This window comes from Vidua chalybeata, chromosome 8, assembly GCF_026979565.1.
Source record: "Vidua chalybeata isolate OUT-0048 chromosome 8, bVidCha1 merged haplotype, whole genome shotgun sequence".
NCBI classification, from domain to species: Eukaryota; Metazoa; Chordata; class Aves; order Passeriformes; family Viduidae; genus Vidua; species Vidua chalybeata.
The window spans coordinates 4,402,122-4,408,624 of record NC_071537.1 but is presented as its reverse complement, the minus strand read 5'-3'; positions in this window follow the sequence as shown (position 1 = coordinate 4,408,624).

Genomic DNA, 6,503 nt, shown 5'->3' with positions numbered 1-6,503 from the left:
GCTTGTTATATAAATTTTTATCCTTCCCATTAACATACATCCTAAACCAAACAAAACCACAAATATCCAAGAGATTGAATCTCAGCCAGGAGACTTTTCAGCTCTCACCCAAATGTCAGTCAAGAGGTGAAAGACATTTCATATTTGCTTTCCAGAAGGAAGAGTTTTGTTCAATTTTTTTTTACTTTTGGTTGCTGATCACAAAAACTATTTAATTTTTTTTCCCTCCATGGTTGGATGCTTTGTGGCTGTGAGGAGTTTGGCTTCTCAGGACTTACCCAGCCTTTCAGAATGTCTTGTGCACATTTATAAATCAGACTGAAATATGCTGGAAATGCAAACAGCCAAATGCCACATAAACATTTATCACTGGTGCATGAAAACATGAAAAGCAAGACCTGGGATTTCTCACCTTTCATGTCCTAGTTTAAAAAATACAAAGAATTAAAGCCAAAATGTAAGCTAAAATTGTTTATTTGGCCTTTTGTTTTGGTTTTTTGTTTGGTTTGTAGGGGATCAGTGTTATGCCAGTCTCCCAGTGAAGGCTGGTGCCTGCAAACACAAGGGTGGCAAGAACCAGGAGCACGTGAAGGACACTTCCTTTGCTCTTTTTAAATGAGCTTTCTGGAGGCTGCTTATTTTTATCACCTCCTCTGCCCTCAGACAAGACACCCCAACCATCACTTGGCAGATTCTTCCTTTGAACTGTCTGACTTTGGTATTGGGTTATTTTATTTCCTCCTGGTGTGTCTGTCACGACTCAACCATGTGCTGGTTCAGTCAGCACTCAACTGATCACCTCAGCACCAATAAGAAATATTTGGTTTGCAGCACCATGAGAAAATCCCTTAGAAATGTCAACCCAGTGACAGAATCACACCCTGCACTGGTTCTGGCTGGGGTAGTTAATTTTCTACCTAGCAGCTGGTACAGTGCCCTGTTTGGATTTAGGATGAGAATAATGTTGAGAACACACTGATGGTTCTGAGCAACTCTCACACTCAGTCAAGGATTTGTCAGCTCCTCATGCTCCTCATGCTGCCCTGCCAGTGAGGAGCCTGGGGAGCTCAAGACATTTTATTTTTTTTTTTATTTTTTTTTTTTTTTCCCTATTCTCTCCCCCATCCCACTGGAAGAGGGGAATGAGTAAACAGCTGAAAGTGCTCAGATCTCTGACAAAACTGCACATCACTGAGAAACTCTCCTGAAGGTTTCTTTAATGGGAAGAGAAGGGATCAAAAGCAATTTGATTTAAAATACATGTATATTTTTTAGTAAATACTTGCATGGGTTCTATAGGTTCTTGACTTTGTGCTGTTCCCAGTGCTACCAAGGCACCTATTTGGTCAGAACTGGGGTTGAAGCAAAGCACAGAAACAAAGTCCTTTTGCTGGTTTGTATGCTGGATTTCCTGTCCTGTTTATCCTTCTATTCTAATTTTGGAGTATGGAGCAGATCATTCAGCTCTGTAGTCCTCCTTCCCAGGAACCTGCCACAAAAATATTTATAACTGGGTATAAATAAACATGGGTTTGTTTCTGCGTCTCATAGCCAGCAAGTAGATTAATTTTCCACTTGTTAATAACAATTCCTCAGGTAGATTGAGATTTCCAAAAGCCAATGAGGGTTTGCAGGGTATGGGTAAGAACCACCATTTTTCTGGTTTTCATTACTTTCTCCCCTTGCTTTCCCATGGAATCCCACAGATATCCATTGACATCAAGATGAATTCAGCAGCTGAGCACAACCTTCTGCTCCCAGTTCTGGCTCAGGGGTCCTTTAATGCCCTTTAAACCCCACTGCTTTCACCAAATTCCAACTATATAACTAAAGGAATATACTCTGGAGATCATTTCACTCAGCTGATTATTTTATTTTCTAAGTTAACTCCATCAGACTCACCAAACCACAACCAAGCTCTTTAAACAGGATTGCACAAGAATCTCCCTATTGTTTTTTAAATTTTTTTTGCTGTTTTTATCTAGATGGCAAAACCTAAGGAGACGCTAAAATTCACCCAGCAGCTTGTGAATATTAGGAGATCTTCTCTCTCAGACTCAGGACACAAGAAGTCTATTTTAATGAAACCTCGCCTGGCTGAGGAAACTCATCAGTGACCTGGCTGTGCCACTGGAGTGAGAGTTGTTTCTGTTTCCTAGAATAACACTTGGAGCACCACTTTTGCCCTGAATCACCTGGTACTCATCCAACCAAATTTTCTCTTTTTTTTTCTGAAATAAGAGGATTAGTCACAGCGTGTAATGTAGACATTAATTGTACTGCTTCTGTTCTAAAGAGCCTGCCAAGTCTGAATGACTGTCACTTTTTTTCCCAGTATTTTTCTTATCAATTCAGAGAGGTGGATTCTCTATTTCCTCCCAGTGACTGACTAATGATGTTGAGATGTTTTGGAAGCATTTGGCATTAGTTACCACCTTCTATTGCTAAGCCTGGATTCAAGCAGGGCTTTGTTGCACGAGATACGATGAAAATTGAGCTGTGCTCACGTGAGGGCTCTGTGCCTCCACACAAAGTTGTGTCTTTTCCAACCTCAGCAATTCCATGACCCTGTTTGGCAAAGCCAGGCCTTCTATCCCAAATGCTGGATGTTGATATCCCCAATTCAGGCTCAGAAATCCAAAAGTGTAGCTCCAGCTGCAGAAGAGTGGCCAGAACCTGCTGCTTCAGTTTCCCTTTGAGAGCAGCACTCTGAGCACATAGAGTAAACTTGATCTGAGCCTTGCCAGCCTGAGACAAGCCTTCTTTGTTCCAGAAGCTGACTGGATTTCCCTAAGGAATGCATTGTTGGGGAAGACAAGAGAGCTGCTCCCTGCCAGCACCGCAAGGATTCAGCCGGGTGGGCGTCACAGGAGGTGCTGCCCAAAGGCAGCAGTGTCACTGCTGGGCTGGCAGAAATCAAGCTGGAAATTAACTGTTTGAAACACAGGCTAGAATCTGGACAGTCTTGAGAGGTTCCTGGCATTGCATTTTGGGAAATAAATAGCATTTTGTTTACTGCAGATAAGGCAGTCCATTGCCCTGTAAATGTTTTCTCCCTGGTTCCTCTTGGGCCACTGGCTGCCGTGGGATATCCAAGGGGAGGGGTTAACCACTGCTCCCACAAAAGAGAAGGGTTTCCAACAATTATTAAGGTACTCAAAAAAATGAAGCTATTAGAAAGGAACTCCTGCAAAATATTTACTAGAATATTTTAGAAGTTGCAAGTATCTCCACTCAATTAAATATATCATTGGCTATTGCTGCTCTTTCAGTTTCTTGCCTTCCAGCGACATTTCCTCTGTAGAATCGAACCCTATCAGATCAAATCCTTTGGTTTCACTTTGGTTTGCCTTGGATTTTTATTTTAGTGACCACATTGTTTTATTTATACAACCTTTTTACTACGAACACTTTAAAAATTCGTATTTTCCCCTATAGTCATAAACAAATGCATTTCAACACTGGTCTGACTTCTGTTGTAGACCTGTGTAATAGTCCTGGAACAAGGTGTATTAATCTGCTTCTTATTGTTTCAACAATACCTTCAGCACCCCATTTCCTTGCTAGATGCAGCTGTCACTGCAGTGACTCAAACTCCACCTAGAAGTGACAGATTTTTTTCATTCACTGCTGGCACAGGATCTGAAGAAAGAGGTAAACTTCTTACATTTGTGTAATTGCATTTAATATCATGCTCTGATGTTTCAGAACTGAATTTGTACAGAGCAAAACTCTGGAGGTATTCAATGCCTTTATAGAAGAACCTGCTTCAAGCAGCATAAACCAACTTGCATAAATCTCTGGTTCTGTCTTTCCATGAAACACCCACGTTCAGGGAAATTCTCTTTTGTCTTTCAAATAAATGTCAGTGACAGAGGTGAATGGGTGGAACCAGTGCTAAGGGCAGGCTGAAATAGTTTGCAAAGAGCCTTGGGGGAACATTTGTGATGATTTCTGGGATTAAAGTGATAAAGCAGCTGTCTGCAACCAGCAGGTTTGTGGACATGCTGCATCACCCTCAGGAGATGTGGCTTTTGCTCACAGCCCAAGAAAAATTGTCATGGATGATGTTCAGGGGGGATGAGAAATACCTGTGGGAGTGTCCTCACAAGGGGTGGTGTGGAGAGAAGTGTGACAGCCACTGTGATTCCAGTGCCATTTGCTTGCGTGCAAGGCAGTACCTTTGCTTGCTCAAGAGGAGCCACGGTAAATTTTTAATGTTGTCATATTCAAAAGTGCTCCTCTGAACTATAAAACACATTTCTCCACAGCATTATGCCTCTCTTAATACCCACATTGTCACCAAATCTCTGTCCTATGCAGTGTTTCCCTCTTTTTTCCTTGATTTTTAATCCATATTTGACATGGCAAACTTCCATCCAACTAAGGTTCAAAATCTTTTAGTGCACTTTAAGCAGTGTCACTCAGAGTCCATCCTGTTATATTACCACACTTTTTAGTCACCTGTAACCTCCTTTAACCAATTCTATTTGCTCTCTACCAAGGTTTAGCAACAAAATCAATCCCAAAGCACATTCTGCCCTCACAGAACCAACAAACTTTCACACAGGAGACTTTTCCTGAACTTACAGTCCTAATCCCACATATCTCACCTTGACAAAGCTTTTATTGAACACCTGAGGATCATTTATTTGAGTGAGATAACCAGGATAAACCAAATGCAAAGGTTTAGAGTCACAACTGCTCTGCAGCTTAAGGGACAGAAAGCAAGAGAAAGGAACCAGGGCTGTGTCAGATCCCTCTGAAGGATAAGCCATGACCTTCTGGCCCTTCTTGGTCCTTACCCAAATTTGACCTTGACAACTTTTTTAAAGTCTGCCTGATGGTAAAAAAAGTTGAAAGTCTCGTTCTCCACTGATTTTTCAAGTTGTTAGCAAGGACAGTCAACTCTTAATTAATTATATAGTTGTTGGACACTCTGTGAAACAAAACAGGTTTTACAAAAAAGGTGAAGTGTTATCACAGAATCATAAAATATCTCGATTTGGGAACAATCCATCATGTTTGAGTCCAGCTCCCTGCTCCTCACAGGACTACCTACAATTAAACCACCTGATTTATAATGTTGTCCAGGAACTTCTTGACCTCTGGTAGGTTTGGTGCTGAACCAGAGGAGCTGTTCCAGTGTCCAACCACCCTCTGGGTGAAGAACCTCTTTGAAAAATACAGTTAATTTTACAGAAACTGTAATTGCTAGAATGTATATTTTGTCTATTTCTTCCTCTGACAGCTTCTATGGGAACTGAAATGCCTGGCACTTTCAATTTCATATTTATTCAACCATTTCTATTTTGAAAAAAAATTCCCTACCATAAAAAAATTGCTCTTTAAATTATTACTGGTTCACACCTTATTTAGTTTCTTCAGTAGCTTATGCATGAGGAAAAGCTTAAAATACAGTGTATTTTGACCACAGTGAAAGCAGTAATTCTGATTTGCATGAGTTTTCATGAGGATAAGCATAGATTTTTAATATTTAAGGAGATTTAATATATGAAACTTACATATAAATCTAATTTGCCACAGGACTGAAAGGATGTGACCTATTGAGTATGAAAAACCTCCTCACTGGATCAGTTTGTTAAAAGTTTCAAGTCTTAAAAAAGGAAAGGTGCTGCATAAAACAGCATTTTTAATATTATATGTTATTTGGATTTACTTCACACAAAAAAAAAAACTAAGAGAATTTATGCACTTCCTTATGAAACTCAAAGGTCCTTAAGTGATATTAAAATGCAAGGAGAAAAGGAAATGTGGTAATAAGGAAGTCATGGTGATGGCTCTGCTGCTTTGGCTTGATTAACCTCGTGTCTTGGTCACCCTTGTCTCAGTGAGTTGAACCTTGATTTTGCTCCATTAATTTAAATACTTCATTGTATATATATCAATAAATACCCGCCATCATTTGTCTAACACAGGTAATTTGTTTCATTATGATCAATTTCATAATCACTACTCAGCTGGGAATAAATAACTTTGGCAGCCTACAGAGTCTTTCTTCTTCTCTGCACTGGCAGTGAGCTGCACTGTAAACTTCATGGGTCTCACTGCACTGATTTAAAAATTAAATTTTAAAAATTTAAATTCAATTTAATAGTGACAGCTCAGTTGCTGGCACTCCAAGGCCACTCCCATGTTTGTGATGACAAATGTTCCAAGGGTGCTGGAGAAGATGGCACTGATGTGACCCTGCCCGTGGCACTGCTGAGGTCAAAGGGATTTGCTGGAAGCTGAGGAAAGCTCTCCTTTAAGACCATTGTCCACAGGAAAGTGGAAAGCAGGAAAAGCTGCAGGAATGCAGCAGGTGCCAAGACAAGCAGGGTGTGTTGACAGAAAGCCTTACTGGGAAACAGGATGGAATGGCCCCTCCTGCCATGTGTGGGGCCAAGGCCACTGACAGCCCTCGACTGCGGCACAGCCTTCACCCCTGACAAAGATTTTCCCTCACTGGGGCTTCCACAGGCTGATGTGACATCCTTATC